Raw genomic sequence first — 19113 nt, forward strand, 5'->3', positions numbered from 1 at the left:
TGACATAAGTACTGACACAAAAACATGGGGACAAAAATAAACCAGTAGCATATTTTTCTTCAAGATTTGATGAGGTGGCTCAGGCAATGCCTGTCTGTTTGCAATCAGTTGTGGCAGCTGCTAATGCAGTGCAGGATTCAGCTTCAATTGTACTATACCATGATCTAACCTTAGAAGTTCCACATGCAGTGTCAATTCTGCTATTGGAACACAAGATGGCGTACATGTCACCAGCACGACACCTATCTTGTATGATAATATTGCTGAACATGCCAAATCTAACTATTGAACGATGTACAACGCTGAGTCCTGCAACATTAGTTCCAGTTGTGAATGATGGTAGTCCCCATAACTGTATTGAAGAAACTGAAAAAATAGTACTACCCAGGCCTGACTTAACAGACTTCGCTATACCATGTTGTGAAGTAACAATGTTTGTTGATGGATCTTCTAGGAAGAATCCTGATGGTACGAACGCAACTGGTTATGCTGTAGTGACAGAGAACGAGGTTCTAGCTGCTGAACCCTTGCCAAGAAACTACTCTGCCCAACAGGCAGAGATAGTGGCATTAACAAAAGCATGCCAACTGGGTAAAGGGAAGGTTATAACTATCTATACCGACAGTGCATATGCTTTAATACTGTACATGTCTTTGCTGCCCAGTGGAAAAATAGAGGAATGGTTACGACTTCGGGTAAACCAATAACACATGCAGAGTTGATTCTTGACCTCCTAGATGCAGTACTATTACCAAAAAAGCTCGCAATATGAGGCGCATACTACAGGGAAGGATAGCATTACTTTGGGGAATGCAAAGGCAGATGAGGAAGCTAAGAAGGCAGAGTCAAAACACTTCTCTGGTTCCAGTCAGCTGTCAAAATAGAAAGTTTCGATAGACAAGAGATCTACTTATAGAGAGCTACAGTAGGGACCCAATTAAGGAAGTTCACAGATGGGTGAAGCAAGGCGCAGTAAATAAGGAAGGAATATGGGTCAAAGACAGCTTACCAATTCTCCCGAAATCACTGTTTAGATATGCTGCAATATTGACACACGGACAGAGCCATGTGTCAACGGGAGGGATGGTAGAGCAGATTAGACAACACTTTGTTGCATATGGGATTACTAATTATAAAAAATTAAAATAAATGTTTGTTCAAGATGTGTTATCTGTGCTCAAAATAATTACTAGGGCAGACAAAGGGCACCTCAGGGTGATTATCCTCTGGCTAAGTACAGAATGCCACAGTTGGCAGGACCAGAACAGGCAGACATAGAAGTAGAGAATACACTAGCAGAACACATGAGAAGATTGTTTGTTAACCACACCTGTATGTCTAAGAATGTGTGTCCTACAGGAGAATTAAAGGAGAAGGTGACTCATAGTATACAACCTGGAGACTGGGTATGGATCCAATCGTTGAGAAAAAAGGATTGGAAGCAGCCCCGCTGGGAGGGACCATACCAAGTCATGTTGGTAACTGCCTTCGCTATAAGAATAGCTGAGAGAGCCACTTGGGTCTACGTTACCCACTGCAAAAAGGTAGGCCCACATACCAGCACCGCTGAACACACACAGAGTTAAAGAGAAGAACTGACCCACTAGGGTTCGGGGGTAAACTCTGTTAACGAAGAAACCCTACCCGACCTTTCATCACTGTGGGGTGTTTGGCGGTGCTGGGGATTTTGGGGGACTCTGAGCTGCATCATCGTGTTAACCATATTATGGATTAATCCAGGTCAACCTAAACAGGGAAATGATGAACAAAATAATACCAAGGCACTGATTCAATCTCGTAGAAATACTGAAACCAAGAAAGACTATTGGTGGAATGATTATTTTAATAGTTAAAGTCAGTTTAGGACAAGATGGGGGATTCAAGATACCATTTGACTTCTCCCATGAAGAGATAGGAGGTTTTGGGGGCTTTGGTAAGAAGGGGGTGTGTACAAGAAAGTTAGGTCCTAGAAGGTATGGTAAATACATTTGCACTGGGGAACGCTCATGTCCTTGGGCAAGGGTGTTTAAACATACCTGGGGAACATACTATGAGAATGGAATGGACGCAGCACACCGATGGGGAATTAAACAAACCCATGATAAAGGTAAAACGGAACTGGTGATAACGGTAAAGTCAATTATGCAAGATGACATAGCAAGGAACTATTGGGTCTGTGTTGATGATATCGGGGCAAATACATGTGTGAGGCTCATTTTTCAGGAGAGAAATGAATCTTCCACCCCCGAGACAGAACAGCAGGTAGATCTAATGTTATCACCAGAAGTATCAAAAACTAGTCTAACACCCCTTGGAAGGCCCTCAGAAGGAATCCTAAATAGCACTAAACCACCAAGGGTAGAAGATTTCCTCTTGCAGGAAATGAACCAAGGAGAAGTAGAAGGAATTTCAAATAACAACTTCTGGGTAAGGTGGATGAACTATACAGCTAGGGCGTCGGGTCAAACTAATTGTTATGCCTGTTCAACAGGTAAGCCAACCCTTTTAACTGCACCTATGCCTCAGACCATGTTCTCTTGTGTGATAGATTTGGGATCAAACCAAACCTCACCTATTTGTTCTGGTATTAAAATAACCACTCTTAAAAAGGATAATACTAAGGCACCCCAATTCACCATGACCCCCGGAGATTATCAATGTTATAGACACCAAAGTAATGTGAATCACAGATCAAATTGGAGAAGGGTTTACCATTTTTCTGGTGGGTTACAATTAATAAAAATGTTGACTGGATTAATTACTTCTACAAAGGTTCGTTAATTAGACAAGGGATGCGGTGAAGGGAATTTCAGACCAACTATCCGTCACCTCACTCATGACCTGACAGAACAGTTTGGCTCTCGATATGCTTTTAGCAGAGAAGGGCGGATTTGCAAGATGGTGGGAGGTCGTTGTTGTATGTTTATCCCCAACAATACAGCCCCAGATGGTACAGTAACTAGAGCACTGGCAGGTCTCACTGTATTGAGTAAAGAATGGGCTGAGAACTGGGGGGTGAATACATCAATGACTGGTTGGTTTGATAACATGTTTGGAAAATGGAAAGCTATTGTAGCAACTATTCTGGGTGCAACTATAGCTTGTATGGGTATGCTTGTTCTTTGTGGATGTTGTCTTATTCCCTGTGTCCGAGGGTTGGTGAGAAAGGCGTTGGAGAATGCCGTTTCCCAACAGATGGTTAGATATGGTCCAATCCCTGACTCCGACCAACTGAATGAAGAATATGACCCACCAGGCTTGGTGGAGGACAACGACGATTCAGATTGCTTGAGACTGGATGAAACTTTTCTTAGTTCTAATGTGTGAAGGTTGCAGTGAAAATCTAACGAAGAACTGTGACTGGATGTTTACCTAGAACTATAAATCTCTAGTTTAAAAGTTATTGTAATGATTTTTTGTGTATTAAAGTGTGGATAATTTAGTCAAAGGGTGGATTGATATAGAAATTAAATATATACAGGTTAAAAAGTAATGTTCCACCCTTAAATAGAGTTGTGAAATCTTCTTGTTTTAATTATGATGTACTAGTTAACCAATATTGCATAATGTGTTAAAGCAAATGTTCTTCATTATAGGCTTAGACTGTTGTCTCCAGATAGTGGGTAAACAGGTTAGGTACCATTGCTAAAGAGTAACGGTTGCAGTTTCAATCATAAGGTTAGAACATTACTGTTGTGGGGAATGGGGAAGTCTAGTCTGAGAAATCAGAATAACTTATGAAAGAGGATGGAGAGCGAAATTGTTGTTGTTGTGTTATAATGTTGTGAAACCAAGTCAGGGAGTGTCTTTCGGGACAAAGAATGTGTGTGTATATAAGGTTGTTCCTCATTGTGATGGGCAGAATTCTCAATGAATAAAGACCTGACAATGCAGACTGGGACTCTGTCCTTTTCTTGATCCAAAAGACTTACAACCTTTTGGGAAACGTAGAGAGACACTGAAATAGTTGATTATAACCATTGAGAGTAAATAATTCTCATAACAGTCGGGCACTGATGTTGGGCGATTAGGTCTGGCTCGCAGTCTGCATTCCATCACAAAGGTGTTCAATGGGGTTGAAGTCAGGGCTCTGTGCAGGCCAGTCAAGTTCTTCCACACCGATCTCGACAAACCATTTCAGTATGGACCTCGCTTTGTGCACGGGGGCATTGTCATGCTGAAACAGGAAATGGTCTTCACCAAACTGTTGCCACAAAGTTGGAAGCACAGAATCGTCTAGGATGTCACTGTATGCTCTAGCGTTAAGATTTCCCTTCACTGGAACTAAGGGGCCTAGCCCGAACCATGGAAAACAGCCCCAGACCATTCTTCCTCATCCACCAAACTTTACAGTTGGCACTGTGCATTGGGGCAGGTAGAGTTCTCCTGGCACCAAACCCAGATTCGTCCGTCGGACTACCAGATGGTGAAGCGTGATTCATCACTCCAGAGAACACGTTTCCACTGCTCCAGAGTCCAATGGCGGCGAGCTTTACACCACTCCAGCCGTAGTGCTTTTGACCGCTGCGCCACCCAGGACCTTACTCCACCCATTCCATTGGCCACAATGCAAATCACTGTATATTAATTATATATTGGCTTATAGATTCGATCTATGGTAACCGTCCCATCTAATATCCCATCCGAATGACGCCCCCTTCACTTCCCTGGGGCATTGGGATCTCCTTAGAGTAGAGGGAGTGCCCCCCACTGCACCTTCAACACCACTTTCAGAAGGATCAGGGCCTGTATCCACAAAGCATCTCAGAGTAGGAGTGCTGATTTAGGATGTCTATACAAAATTGTATTTATACTGAACAAAAATATGAACGCAACATGCAACAATTTCAACGATTTTACTGAGTTACAGTTCATAAAGGAAATCAGTCAATTGAAATATATTCATTAGGCCCTAATCTATGGATTTCACATAGGCCTGGGAGGACATAGGCCCACCCACTGGGGAGTCAGGCCCAGCCAATCAGAATGAGTTTTATTAATGGGGGCTTTATTACAGACAGAAATACTCCTCAGTTTCCACAGCTGACCGGGTGGCTGGTCTCAGATGATCCTGCAGGTGAAGAAGCCGGATGTGGAGGTCCTGGGCTGGCGTGGTTACATGTGGTCTGCGGTTTTGAGGCCGGTTGGACGTACTGCCAAATTCTCAAAACAACGTTGGAGGCAGCTTATGGTAGAGAAATTAACATTCAATTATCTGGCAACACGCTCTCTCAAAACTTGAGACATCTGTGGCATTGTGTGACAAAACTGCACATTTTAGAGTGGCCTTTTATTGTCCTTAGCACAAGTTGCACCTGTGTAATGACCATGCTGTTTAATCAGCTTATTGATATACCAAACCTGTCAGGTGGATGGATTATCTTGGCAAAGGAGAAATGTTCACTAACAGGGATGTAAACAAAATTGTGCATATAATTAGAGAAATAAGCATTTTGTGCATATGGAAAATTCTGGGATGTTTTATTTCAGTTCATGAAACAATGGAACTTTGTTCAGTATATTATGATCTAAAAACATTCTGATTGTATTCTCAACTCACCATCATTTACTTTTAATGTGGGGCTATGACAGTCAATTGCAAATTAGTCTGATACAATTCCTCTTTTCAGCACCCCTAATGAGATGGGTGTGCTTAGCGTCAGAGCTTCTCAAAATCAGGGGGCATGGTCGACAGTGCTGTCCTCATCTCTCCCATCATGTCCAACCTGGATCGATATTTGTTTTTAATGCAGACAAGAGCACTGAATCAGCATACCATGAGTTTCAATGCTCTGAGGGAGACGGCACAGTATTCCCTTTGAGTCAAGAACCAGAACTCCTCCATAGTGACCTGTGAATGGGTTGTCTGCAGCATTCGTTCATGTTACAGCTCGATCAGCTGTTCGATTTCACTTACCGGCATGTCCACAGAGCCAGGAACACAGTCAAACGGATTTTGCTGATGCGGTCACTCATCTGTATAATTTTTTTGTATTTCCCCTGCATGCTTGCGTTCAATTAGTTGAGTTTCTCAAATATGTCTGTTACATAGGCAAGGAGACACATTTTCTTTTCATTACACAGAAAGTCGACAAAAATTCTGTTTTTTACATCCATTGCGAATGACAACAGTTGCTCCAAAATTGCTGGCCATCAATCTCCCTCTCCTCATGGTGTGCCAGTTGGGGTTGGTGCGCTGTCCAACTGTTGCCTGCCGTATAGCCTCCTGCTGATCCACCGACAGAGCCATGCCAGCCAGGATGCCTGCATGCCCCAGGTGCCCTTGTATTTTAACAATGTCTGGTACAGACAGGATAGTGGTTGTTCTGGCTCAGGTTCAAGGAGACATGACATTCCACTGAACCTGCCCCGGAGATGGTTCCTTAGACACTGAAGATCCTTCTCTGTGGGCTATCGGGACAGAGGCTTGTAGTCTTCAACCGGGTACAGGTCCTCCACTGACTCTACCTGGTTGGGCATGGCTGGCTTCTTCCACTCACATTCCACATCCGTACAGCTGATATTGTGAACCGTAGAAATAGCCAATGCGGCCGCATGGCTACACTTATGAGCTCCACGGGGGCATTTGCATGTGGTAGAGAGAATCCCCTGGTCACCTATAGAGACCTGCCAAGAGGAAGGATGTTAAGTGCCACATGCCATTCAATGCATGACTTTGAACACTTTGAAATGCATTTGTTGTAAGAAATGTGCTATGTAAATAAAGTTTGATTTGATTGATGACATTACAGCTGTAGAATATTTAATAAACTGTAATTTTCTCCAGGTTCGGGGTCTCCCACACCAGGGTCCAGACAGGGCTTGGTGCATCGTGGGAGGAAGGAGAGGGGAAGCATCGCGCCAAGGTCCAGACCAGACCAGGGGCGCAACTGAGAGGAAGAGGTCGTCACGCCCGGAGCCGGATCCGCCTCCGAGGCTGAAAGCCCACCCGGACCCTCCCCTAATGAGTCAGGTTGGTGCGGCCGGAGTACGCACCTTTGGGGGGGGGGTTACTGTCACGCCCTGGCCTTGAGAGGCCTGTTGTCTTTAGTTGGTTTGGTCAGGGTGTGAGAATCTATGCTGGAAATTCTGTTTGATCTAGTTAGTGTATTTCTATGTTGGGCCGGGTGTGATTCCCAATCAGAGACAGCTGTCGCTCGTTGTCTCTGATTGGGGATCATACTTAAGTAGCCTGTTTGCCTACCTTAGTTGTGGGATCTTGTTCCGTGTTTAGGCTTGTATGTGTTTAGCCGGAGGACTTCACGTTACGTTGTTTCTTGTTTATTTGATTTAATAAACATGTTCGCATACCACACTGCACCTTGGTCTGACCCTTCTCTCAACGATCGTGGCATTTATTAATCGTTCACTTGTTTTTCAACAATGTCAGGTGCAGGCAGGGATGACTGGAGCCTTCAGCAAGTAAGACAGGGGTAAGAAATAACTATCATGGGCACATTGGGAATATTAACTACATTACTTTAGTTGGCTGCTTTGAGCAACACTTGTATGCAATATAACATTTTCTGGGAGCCTAGTCTGTGTGATATATGTGGAATATTTTTGGATCATCGGCTTCCCTAAAAACAGGTACTGACAGGAGGAGCAATATGAGTCTGCCAGAGGTCGTCATGCTGGATGGAGATGGAGGCTTTGGTGGTCCACACAACGAAGAAGCAGGTGTCCCTTCCAGTGATGTGGAGTTGACCTTAGACCTGGTGCCAGTAAGGATGGTCTTCAGAGGCTGTAAGACCCTCCCTCCTTGATATAGAAATCCTTCGACTTCACTGCCTCTTCAATGGGAAGGTCCCTTGCACCTGTTGGATTCTAGCTTGAAATATACTTATTCATGTTACCATACTATAACTAATTGATTACTGTACATGTATAAGGAATGTATATGTTGGGGTCAATAGAGGGTGGATAAGAACTAGGTGGATGGAAAGTTACTGAATGAGGAAGGGGGGGCAGTGCAGAAAGTTTACATTCTGTAAAAACATTGTATTGTTAAATCTCATGGATCCTATGGAGGGAGGTCTGGTTTCAGTCACTGATCAGGTAGGGCAGCCGTGGATTAGGAAGGAGTGAGGAATTCGTCCCGAGGTCAGGTCAGATGAAGTGAGAAGGAACAGTCCTATCCCACACACATATTTCTACACCCACAAAGGTTCAAGCATGAGGCAGGGCCATGACTACACCAGTGAGTGGAACCAATTAAGTTCCTGCCTAACAACAGAGATGTATTGGCTGTCTAGATGTGCAAGGAGTTGACTCTTCCTAGTAGGAGGATATAAATACGCTGCTCAAAAAAATAAAGGGAACACTTAAACAACACAATGTAACTCCAAGTCAATCAAACTTCTGTGAAATCAAACTGTCCACTTAGGAAGCAACACTGATTGACAATACATTTCACATGCTGTTGTGCAAATGGAATAGACAACAGGTGGAAATTATAGGCAATTAGCAAGACACCCCCAATAAAGCAGTGGTTCTGCAGGTGGTGACCACAGACCACTTCTCAGTTCCTATGCTTCCTGGCTGATGTTTTGGTCACTTTTGAATGCTCTAGTGGTAGCATGAGACGGAGTCTACAACCCACACAAGTGGCTCAGGTAGTGCAGCTCATCCAGGATGGCACATCAATGCGAGCTGTGGCAAGAAGGTTTGCTGTGTCTGTCAGCGTAGTGTCCAGAGCATGGAGGCGCTACCAGGAGACAGGCCAGTACACCAGGAGATGTGGAGGAGGCCGTAGGAGGGCAACAACCCAGCAGCAGGACCGTTACCTCCGCCATCGTGCAAGGAGGAGCAGGAGGAGCACTGCCAGAGCCCTGCAAAATGACCTCCAGCAGGCCACAAATGTGCATGTGTCTGCTCAAACGGTCAGAAACAGACTCCATGAGGGTGGTATGAGGGCCCGACGTCCACAGGTGGGGGTTGTGCTTACAGCCCAACACCGTGCAGGACGTTTGGCATTTGCCAGAGAACACCAAGATTGGCAAATTCGCCACTGGCGCCCTGTGCTCTTCACAGATGAAAGCAGGTTCACACTGAGCACATGTGACAGACGTGACAGAGTCTGGAGATGCCGTGGAGAACGTTCTGCTGCCTGCAACATCCTCCAGTATGACCGGTTTGGCGGTGGGTCAGTCATGGTGTGGGGTGGCATTTCTTTGGGGAGCCGCACAGCCCTCCATGTGCTCGCCAGAGGTAGCCTGACTGCCATTAGGTACCAAGATGAGATCCTCAGACCCCTTGTGAGACCATATGCTGGTGCAGTTGGCCCTGGGTTCCTCCTAATGCAAGACAATGCTAGACCTCATGTGGCTGGAGTGTGTCAGCAGTTCCTGCAAGAGGAAGGCATTGATGCTATGGACTGGCCCACCCATTCCCCAGACCTGAATCCAATTGAGCACATCTGGGACATCATGTCTCGCTCCATCCACCAACGCCACGTTGCACCACAGACTGTCCAGGAGTTGGCGGATGCTTTAGTCCAGGTCTGGGAGGAGATCCCTCAGGAGACCATCCGCCACCTCATCAGGAGCATGCCTAGGCGTTGTAGGGAGGTCATACAGGCACGTGGAGGCCACACACACTACTGAGCCTCATTTTGACTTGTTTTAAGGACATTACATCAGCCTTGTAGTGTGGTTTTCCACTTTAATTTTGAGGGTGACTCCAAATCCAGACCTCCATGGGTTGATACATTTGATTTCCATTGATAATTTTTGTGTGATTTTGTTGTCAGCACATTCAACTATGTAAAGAAAAAAGTATTTAATAAGATTATTTCATTCATTCAGATCTAGGATGTGTTATTTTAGTGTTCCCTTTATTTTTTTGAGCAGTGTATATGCGCTTGTGTAAACATGTTCGTCTTTGTAGCTGTTTGACCCAGTGGGTGAATAAACTTGGTTTGAGCTTTTCCTAGTCATCCGTTTGAGTTTTTACTCTGTTTAGAACCTAACACACCATAGGGACACTTGAGCTCCACCACTGCTGTGGTGCCCACCAGACCATCTGGTGAGGCACCCAGGATCCCAGACCCTGTGACCCAAAGCCCTGACTCCCTGTAGCCATTTCGAATGCCTTGATGCCCTTTTCTTCGTTATCTGTGCCCCACTTTACAGACAACACCCCATCTAACAACTGTGAACACCTTGAAATGCATTTGTTGTAAGAAATGTGCTATATAAATAAAGTTTGATTTGATTAATGACATTCCTGCTGTAGAATTTTGAATACTGTAATTTTCACGAGGACAAGTGCAGTTTTTCCATAAACTTAATTGATAACTTGGGATTTTATCACTTGACATATCAATCATATAGTGGGAAGGATCTTATAAATCAAGACTGTGTGAATGCATGTACCACTCAGAATAAATAAATACTGTGCCTTTGAAGATTTGTTTCTGGTCATGAAACTACAATATAGGCTGAATGTCTAAAAGTCCATTTTGAATGTCAATAGATTTTTAGATCAATGACAACATTCTAGAACTGAGTTATCACTCATCGAGGTAATCTGGTTAATGACTATATAATTGATTAAGTGGCACTTTCCTTGTATAAAATGTTGACAGCTGTATAGAAAACATTGTATTGCTAAGATGCTCAAATTTGACTTAATAGCTACACTCACCGACAAAGGATAAACTGTATCCCTCATGCTGGTCCTGACCAAACCGGTAAGTTGCCCCTCACTATAGCTGCGCTTCTCCACATAGCCAGACTTAGTGGTCTTCTCCCCTTTTAATGCTCTTATGCTCATCCTTGAAAAATGCCATAAGATCTGAAATAGACACCAAAGTAGACATACTGTACATTTACATTACATTTACGTCATTTAGCAGACGCTCTTATCCAGAGCGACTTACAGTTAGTGCATACATTATTTTATTTTATTTTATTTTTCATACCCCATGGGAATCGAACCCACAACCCTGGCGTTGCAAACGCCATGCTCTACCAACTGAGCTACCTCCCATTCCCTCCCCTACCCTGGGCCAATTGTGCGCCGCCCTATTGGTCTCCCGGTTGCGGCCGGCTACAGCAGAGCCTGGATTCGAACCAGGATCTCTAGTGGCACTGCGATGCAGTGCCTTAGACCACTGCGCCACTCGGGAGACAAACAATTATCTATGCTAAGTCAAACAAAATAATGTTGTGTTCTTTTGCTCTGCTAGATAGCTAAAGTGTAGTCAGTAGCTAGCTAAGACAGAGAAAGGGGATGCAAATTCATGGATTGGGCACAGAAGGTCTCTGGGCACAAAGGCCTCTGATTGCGCTGGTGAACGACGTGCAGGGCCTTCCTGCAGGAATTTGTAGTCTTGCTGAGGTCTTCTCTGTTGCTAATTAGCGTTTCATTTTGGGGGGGAGTAAATTGAGAAAACTCACCTTGTCTGAGAGAGAATTACATGGCTATCAAAACGTCATGCCAGGGTAAGCCTACACGAAACACAAACCTTATATGAAGTAGTTCTAAAATTCCAGACGGCAAAATGAATGGGGAAAAAAACTATTGGAACCATTACCGGGTTTTACCGCTAGGTTTTATGGGCATTATGGGTATTATGAAGGTCCATTGTGCCAGTCTATAGAAATCCCTGATCACACTTCAAATCAAAAACAAATTTGTCACATACACGTGTTTAGCAGATGTTATAGCGGGTGTAGCGAAATGCTAGTGTTTCAACCCCCGACAGTGCAGTAATATCTAACAAGTAATATCTAACAATTTCACAACATATACCTAATACACACAAAACTAGTAAGGAATGGAATTTAAGAAAATATACATATATGGACAAGCAATGACAGAGCGGCATGGACTAAGATACAGTAGAATATTATAGAATATAATGCAGTACATACATATGAGATGAGTAGTGCAAGATATGTAAACATTATTCAAGTGACTATAAACATTATTAAAGTGACTAGTGTTCCATTTCAATAGCCAGCAGCAGCCTCTAATGTGCTAGTGATGGCTATTTAACAGTCTGATGGCCTTGAGATAGAAGCTGTTTTTCATTCTCTCGGTCTCAGCTTTGATGCACCTGGACTGACATCGCCTTCTGGATGATAGCGGGATGAACAGGCAGTGGCTCGGGTGGTTGATGTCCTTGATGATCTTTTTGGCCTTCCTGTGACATCGGGTGCTGTATGTGTCTTGGAGGGCGGGTAGTTTGCCCCCGATAATGCGTTCGGCAGACCGCACCACCCTCTGGAGAGCCCTGCGGTTGCGGGCGGTGCAGTTGCCGTACCAGGTGGTGATACAGCCCGACAGGATGCTCTCAATTGTGCATCTGTAAAAGTTTGTGAGGGTTCCTGAGGTTGAAGAGGCTGTTGCGCCTTCTTCACCACACTGTCTGCGTGGGTGGACCATTTCAGTTTGTCGGTGATGTGTACGCCAAGGAACTTGAAGCTTTCCACCTTCTCCACTGCGGTCCCATCGATGTGGATAGGGGGGTGCACCCTCTGCTGTTTCCTGAAGTCCACGATCATCTCCTTTGTTTTGTTGACATTGAGTGAGAGGTTATTTTCCTGGCACCACACTCCCAGAGACCTCACCTCCTCCCTGTAGGCGGTCTCGTCATTGTTGGTAATCAAGCCTACTACTGTTGTGTCGTCTGCAAACTTGATGATTGAGTTGGAGGCGTGCTTGGCCACGCAGTCATGGGTGAACAGGGAGTACAGGAAGGGGCTGAGCACGCACCCTTGTGGGGCCCCAGTGTTGAGGATCAGCGAAGTGGAGATGTAGTTTCCTACCTTCACCACCTGGGGGCGGCCCGTCAGGAAGTCCAGGACCCAGTTGCACAGGGCGGGGTTCAGTCCCAGGGCCCTGAGCTTAGTGATGAGCTTGGAGGGTACTATGGTGTTGAATGCTGAGCTATAGTCAATGAACAGCATTCTTACATAGGTATTCCTCTTGTCTAGATGGGATAGGGCAGTGTGCAGTGTGATGGCGATTGCATCGTCTGTGGATCTATTGGGGCGGTAAGCAAATTGAAGTGGGTCTAGGGTGTCAGGTAAGGTGGAGGTGATATGATCCTTGACTAGTCTCTCAAAGCACTTCATGATGACAGAGGTGAGTGCTACAGGGCGATTTAGTTCAGTTACCTTTGCTTTCTTGGGTACAGGAACAATGGTGGCCATCTTTGAAGCATGTGGGAACAGCAGACTGGGAAAGGGAGAGATTGAATATGTCCATAAACACACCAGCCAGCTGGTCTGTGCATACTCTGAGGACGCGGCTAGGGATGCCGTCTTGGCCGGCAGCCTTTCGGGGGTTAACATGCTTAAACGTCTTAATCACATCGGCCACGGAGAAGGCGAGGCCACAGTCCTTGGTAGTGGGCCTCGTCAGTGGCACTGTGTTATCCTCAAAGCGGGCGAAGAAGGTGTTTAGCTTGTCTGGAAGCGAAACATCGGTGTCGGCGACGTGGCTGGTTTTCCTTTTGTAGTCCGTGATTGTCTGTAGACCCTGCCACATACGTCTCGTGTCTGAGCCGTTGAATTGCGACTCCACTTTGTCTCTATACTGAGGTTTTGCCAGTTTAATTGCCTTGCAGAGTGAGTAGCTACACTGTTTGTATTCTGCCATATTCACAGTCACCTTGCCATGGTTAAATGCGGTGGTTCTCGCTTTCAGATTGGCGCGAATGCTGCCATCTATCCACGGTTTCTGGTTAGGGTAGGTTTTAATAGTCACAGTGGGCACAATATCACCTATACACTTCCTGATAAACTCAGTCACCGTTTCAGTGTATTCGTCTAAATTATTTTCGGAAGCTACCCGGAACATATCCCAATCCACGTGATCAAAACAATCTTGAAGCATGGATTCTGATTGGTCAGACCAGCGTTGAATAGTCCTTAGCACGGGTATTTCCTGTTTGAGGTTCTGCCTATAGGAAGGGAGGAGCAAAATGGAGTCGTGGTCAGATTTGCCGAAAGGAGGGCGGGGGAGGGCCTTATAAACCATCCCGGAAGTTCGAATAGCAATGGTCGAGGATTTTGGCAGCACGAGTACAACAGTCGATATGTTGATAGAACTTCGGCAGCCTAGTCCTCAAATTTGCTTTGTTAAAATCCCCGGCTACAATAAATGCAGCCTCAGGAAATGTGGTTTCCAGTTTGCATAAAGTCCAGTGAAGTTCTTTGAGGGCAGTTGTGGTATCGGCTTGAGGGGGGATATACACAGCCGTGACTATAACCGAAGAAAATTATCTTGGGAGATAATACGGTCGGCATTTGATTGTGAGATATTCTAGGTCGGGTGAACAAAAGGACTCGAGTTCCTGTATGTTACTACAATTACACCATGAGTCGTTAATCATGAAACACACACCTCCGCCCTTCTGCTTCCCGGAAATATATTTATTCCTGTCTGCGAGATGAACTGAGAACCCCTCTGGCTGGACCGATTGACAGAATATCCCAAGAGAGCCATGTTTCCGTGAAACAGAGTATGTTACAGGCCTTGATGTCTCTCTGGAAATAAATCCTTGCCCGGAGTTCGAGCTTGTTAACCAAAAAGACTAAACATTAGCGAGTAGTATACTTGGAAGCGGTGGGTGGTGTGCGCGCCTCCTAAGTCGAACCAGCAGGCCGCTCCGAGTGCCTCTCCTCCGCCGGCGATGTTTTGGGTCAGCCGCTGGAATCAGTTCAGTTGCCCTGGGGAGAGCAAACAAAGGATCTGCTTCGGGAAAGTCGTATTCCTGGTCGTAATGCTGGTGAGTTACCGCCGCTCTGATATCCAATAGTTTTCCCCGGCTGTATGTAATGATACAAAACACTTTGAGCTAATAATGTAAAAAATAATACATACAAAAAAAACAAAATACTGCAAAGTTTCCTAAGAGCTAGTCGCGAGGCCGCCATTTTCGTCGGTGCCAGGTTATCATCGTATCATGTAGGCGATGTCATGGCAACGTTGGCTAGCACAGCTCATCCGTAGAAAAATGTCATCGGGTCTAATGGTCATCTCCGGCCGAACTGCGTATGTGCAGGTCGTCAAATCAAAAGGCACTCCTTCAACACAAAGCTGTTTGACTAAAATGAAAACGTGCCTGTCACTTTCACGAGGATGGAGTAATAACATGTTCAGCATTGCCTCGAATCTAGGTTGTGCCTTTAGATTTCTAGAAAATTAACAACTAAGGATGAATTTTTCACTTCACAAACCCCAAACCCTTGCCTGGTCTGTTTCGCAAGCGTTCCCGGAAGTCTCGCTATGTTGCGCCTCTGGGTTCAGAAACTCTGTGCCAAGACTGTTCTCAAGGCAGGCCTGGTTGTAGCTAGATACAGTATGTTTGAGTCGTGTCGGGGACAATTTTAGCGAAGGGAGAGATCGAACTGTACACAATAGTTACCTGGAGGAAAATGGGGGCGGGTCATGCTTTTTCAATTTCAGTCAGGGGGAGTGTTTAGTATTTTTTACATTTAGTCCAGGGGAGGGTCATCTAATTAGGCATCAATTAAATGTCATATTGCTCAGGGTTTTAGAATTAGTTGCTTATTATAGTATCTCATGTGTGCCCGATGATGCCCCTAATCCCTGAATCTCTGTTGGGCAGCAATATCAAGTGTGCCTAGTGTGGTCTCAAAGAAATTATCCATAGCCTAAAGGCTACTATAGGCTATACAAAGAGCATGCTCGGAGAAGCACAGGGCAAAGTTATATTTCTAACAAAATGTACTTCTTTTCAAGGTTTTTGGACTGCTGGGATGGTGTATATATAACTAGGCTACACTGCATTACACACTGCAATGGATAGGCGTTCCCAATCAAGAGCCCCGGCCTGCCCTGCTCTTGCTGATGTAAACCCTTTTGTACTGCCTAACCAATCAATGAATGTGCTGTGTATGGTGGCACTTTGTTAAAAAAATGCAATATCTGTGTGCGCGGACTAGGCCTACTGATGTCCTGTTCAGTTTGAGAGGGAGAGCATGAAGATGAGAAGGAGGACCAGAGTTAAGATTGCTACGGCTATAATCAATGCGCATAATGAAGCTATTTATCGGCGTTATTGACCTCACAATAAGCCATATTAGACTAATTTACATAACTATGAAGCGGCAGCTGCAGAGATGGACAGCGCATGGGTGCTGAAAATAGGCTAATTCGAGAAGGTCTAATTCCTTTAAACAGTCTTACATTTTATTTTGACTTTAGGCTACTAACAAGAGGTCTTTGTGTTGGAGCCTATTTCTTCCTATTCAGTAAATAAGCGGTAGGCCCACCTTTTTGACAGACTAAATTACAGTCTACTAGCGATAGATTTTGTCAGCCAATTCCTTCAGTCACCATAAGGGTAGAATATTGTGTGTTCCATCCCGAGAATATACAGTGCATTTGGAAAGTATTTAGACCCCTTGACTTTTTCCACATTTTGTTATGTTACAGCCTTATTCTAAAATTGATTAAATTGTTCCCCCCCCCTCATCAATCTACACACAATAGCCCATAATGTATATGTATATCACATTTACATAAGTATTCAGACCCTTTACTCAGTACTTTGTTGAAGCACCTTTGGCAGCGATTACAGCCTCGAGTCTTCTTGGGTATGACGCTACAAGCTTGGCACACCTGTATTTGGGGAGTTTCTCCCATTCTTCTCTGCAGATCCTCTCCAGCTCTGATAGGTTGAATGGGGAGCGTCGCTGCACAGCTATTTTCAGGTCTCTCCAGAGATGTTCGATCGGGTTCAAGTCCGGGCTCTGGCTGGGCCTATCAAGGACATTCAGAGGCTTGTCCCAAAGCCACTCCTGCGTCGTCTTGGCTGTGTGCTTAGGGTCGTTGTCCTGTTGGAAGGTGAACCTTCACCCCAGTCGGAGGTCCTGAGCGCACTGGAGCAGGTTTTCATCAAGGATCTCTCTGTACTTTGCTCCGTTCATCTTTCCCTCGATCCTGACTAGTCTCCCAGTCCCTGCCGCATCATCCCCACAGCATGATGCTGCCACCACCATGCTTCACCATAGGGATGGTGCCAGGTTCCTCCAGACATGACGCTTGGCATTCAGGCCAAAGAGTTCAATCTTGGTTTCATCAGACCAGAGAATCCGGTTTCTCATGGTCTAAAAGTCCTTTAGGCGCCTTTTGGCAAACTCCAAGCGGGCTGTCATGGGCCTTTTACTAAGGAGTGGCTTCCGTCTGGCCACTCTACCATATGGGCCTGATTGGTGGAGTGCTGCAGAGATGGTTGTCCTTCTGGAAGGTTCTCCCATCTCCACAGAGGAACTCTGTAGCTCTGTCAGAGTGACCATCGGGTTCTTGGTCACCTCGCTGACCAAGGCCCTTCTCCTCCCCGATTGCTCAGTTTGGCCCGGGCGGCCAGCTCTAGGAAGAGTCTTGGTGGTTCCCAACTTCTTCCATTTAAGAATGATGGAGGCCATTGTGTTCTTGGGGACCTTCAATGCTGCAGAAATGTTTTGGTACCCTTCCCCAGATCTGTGCCTCGACAAAATCCTGTCTTGGACCTCTACGGACAATTCCTTCGACCTCATGGCTTGGTTTTTGCTCTGACATGCACTGTCAACAGTGGGACCTTATATAGACTGGTGTGTGCCTTTCCAAATCATGTCCAATCAATTGAATTTACCACAGGTGGACTCCAATCAAGTTGTAGAAACATCTCAAGGATGATCAATGGAAACAGGATGCACCGGAGCTCAATTTCAAGTCTCATAGCAAAGGATCTGAATACTTACATAAATAAGGCATTTCTAAAAAAAACGTTTCATTTTGTCATTATGGGGTATGTGTGTAGATTGATGAGTGAAACATGTTATTTAATCCATTTTAGAATAAGGCTGTAACGTAATACAATGTGGAAGAAGTCAAGGAGTCTGAATACTTTACGAATGCACTGTATCCGGCCGGACCTACCTACCCATCTGGCCGGCCATGCGGCCGGACCTACCTACCTGTCCAGCCAGACCTACCTACCTGTCCAGCCGGACTTACCAGTCTGGCTGGCTGGACGGACCTACCTACCTGGTCGGTCGGAACTACCATTTCTGACAGGCCGGCCGGACCTACCTACCTGTCTGGCCGGCCAGACCTACCTAGCTAGCTGTCTGGCCAATAGCCTACTTTATTGGAATCTCAATTGCCCTATCCCTCATTCATAGCTTGATTGCCTATATTTGAATGGGCAACGAGCAGAAAATGACAAAAAAAATAAAAAAAATAGTTCTCACTTGATGTCCAAGATAAGTAATTCCAATTGAGACATAATGTTGTGGAGATTGTTGCTGTGTAAGATATTTGTTTTAGCCTATAGTAACTCATTCAAAATGACATGATACCTAGCTAGAACACTTAATTTAATCAATTAAAACTCGGTTCTCTGACAGCTGCCAAAATGGCTGACTGAAAAGCTTGACATGCATAATGAGGTTGCAGAACCTAGGCTGTTGATGTACTGTAGGCTTATTGGTGTTAAACTATCGACTGAAAAATATACATTACAGGATGCATACAAATATTATAATATGAATCAAACAGTAAGAAAAAGTTGTAGTAAACATGCAGAAGCAATAGGAGATGGTTTTGAATCGTGTTAGTTTATTTCCCTCTGGGTATAGTTCCTCACAAGTTAGTAATGAGTATTCTGGGGACAATATTCAGGAGAATCATTTTTTACTCCTTAGCACTGTGCGCTAAGGAGGAGAGGGAATGCCTGAAGCACAAGGCAGGATGGATTGAGATGGAGGACTGTTTTGTATGATGAGCATAGAGCAGGAGAGTAGCTACAAAATGTAGACTGCACCATTCTTCATGAATAGGAGTCATTGAAAGTGCCTTGAAACACCTTTGTTGTGGAATTCTGTTCATTCATACACCTACACTTAAAACAAAACTGCCCTAAGGGTTGGGTTCACTACTAAAATAAGACATCAGAATCTTAATGATTCTAATTTTAAGCTTGAATATTGAACATACAATGCATCTTTATTTGAATCAGAGTTTGTAGGAGGAGCCTAGTGAAGCTCACTTTCTCCAAAGATGATAGCCCCGCCTTCCTCTGTCTGGATTTTCTTCCCTCTTTTTAAGCCCTGCCCCATCACACTTCCTGCTTTGTTTGAGGAGGGAAAC

The sequence above is a fragment of the Coregonus lavaretus genome, assembly GCF_964263955.1.
Source record: "Coregonus lavaretus genome assembly, chromosome: 2".
NCBI lineage: Eukaryota > Metazoa > Chordata > Actinopteri > Salmoniformes > Salmonidae > Coregonus > Coregonus lavaretus.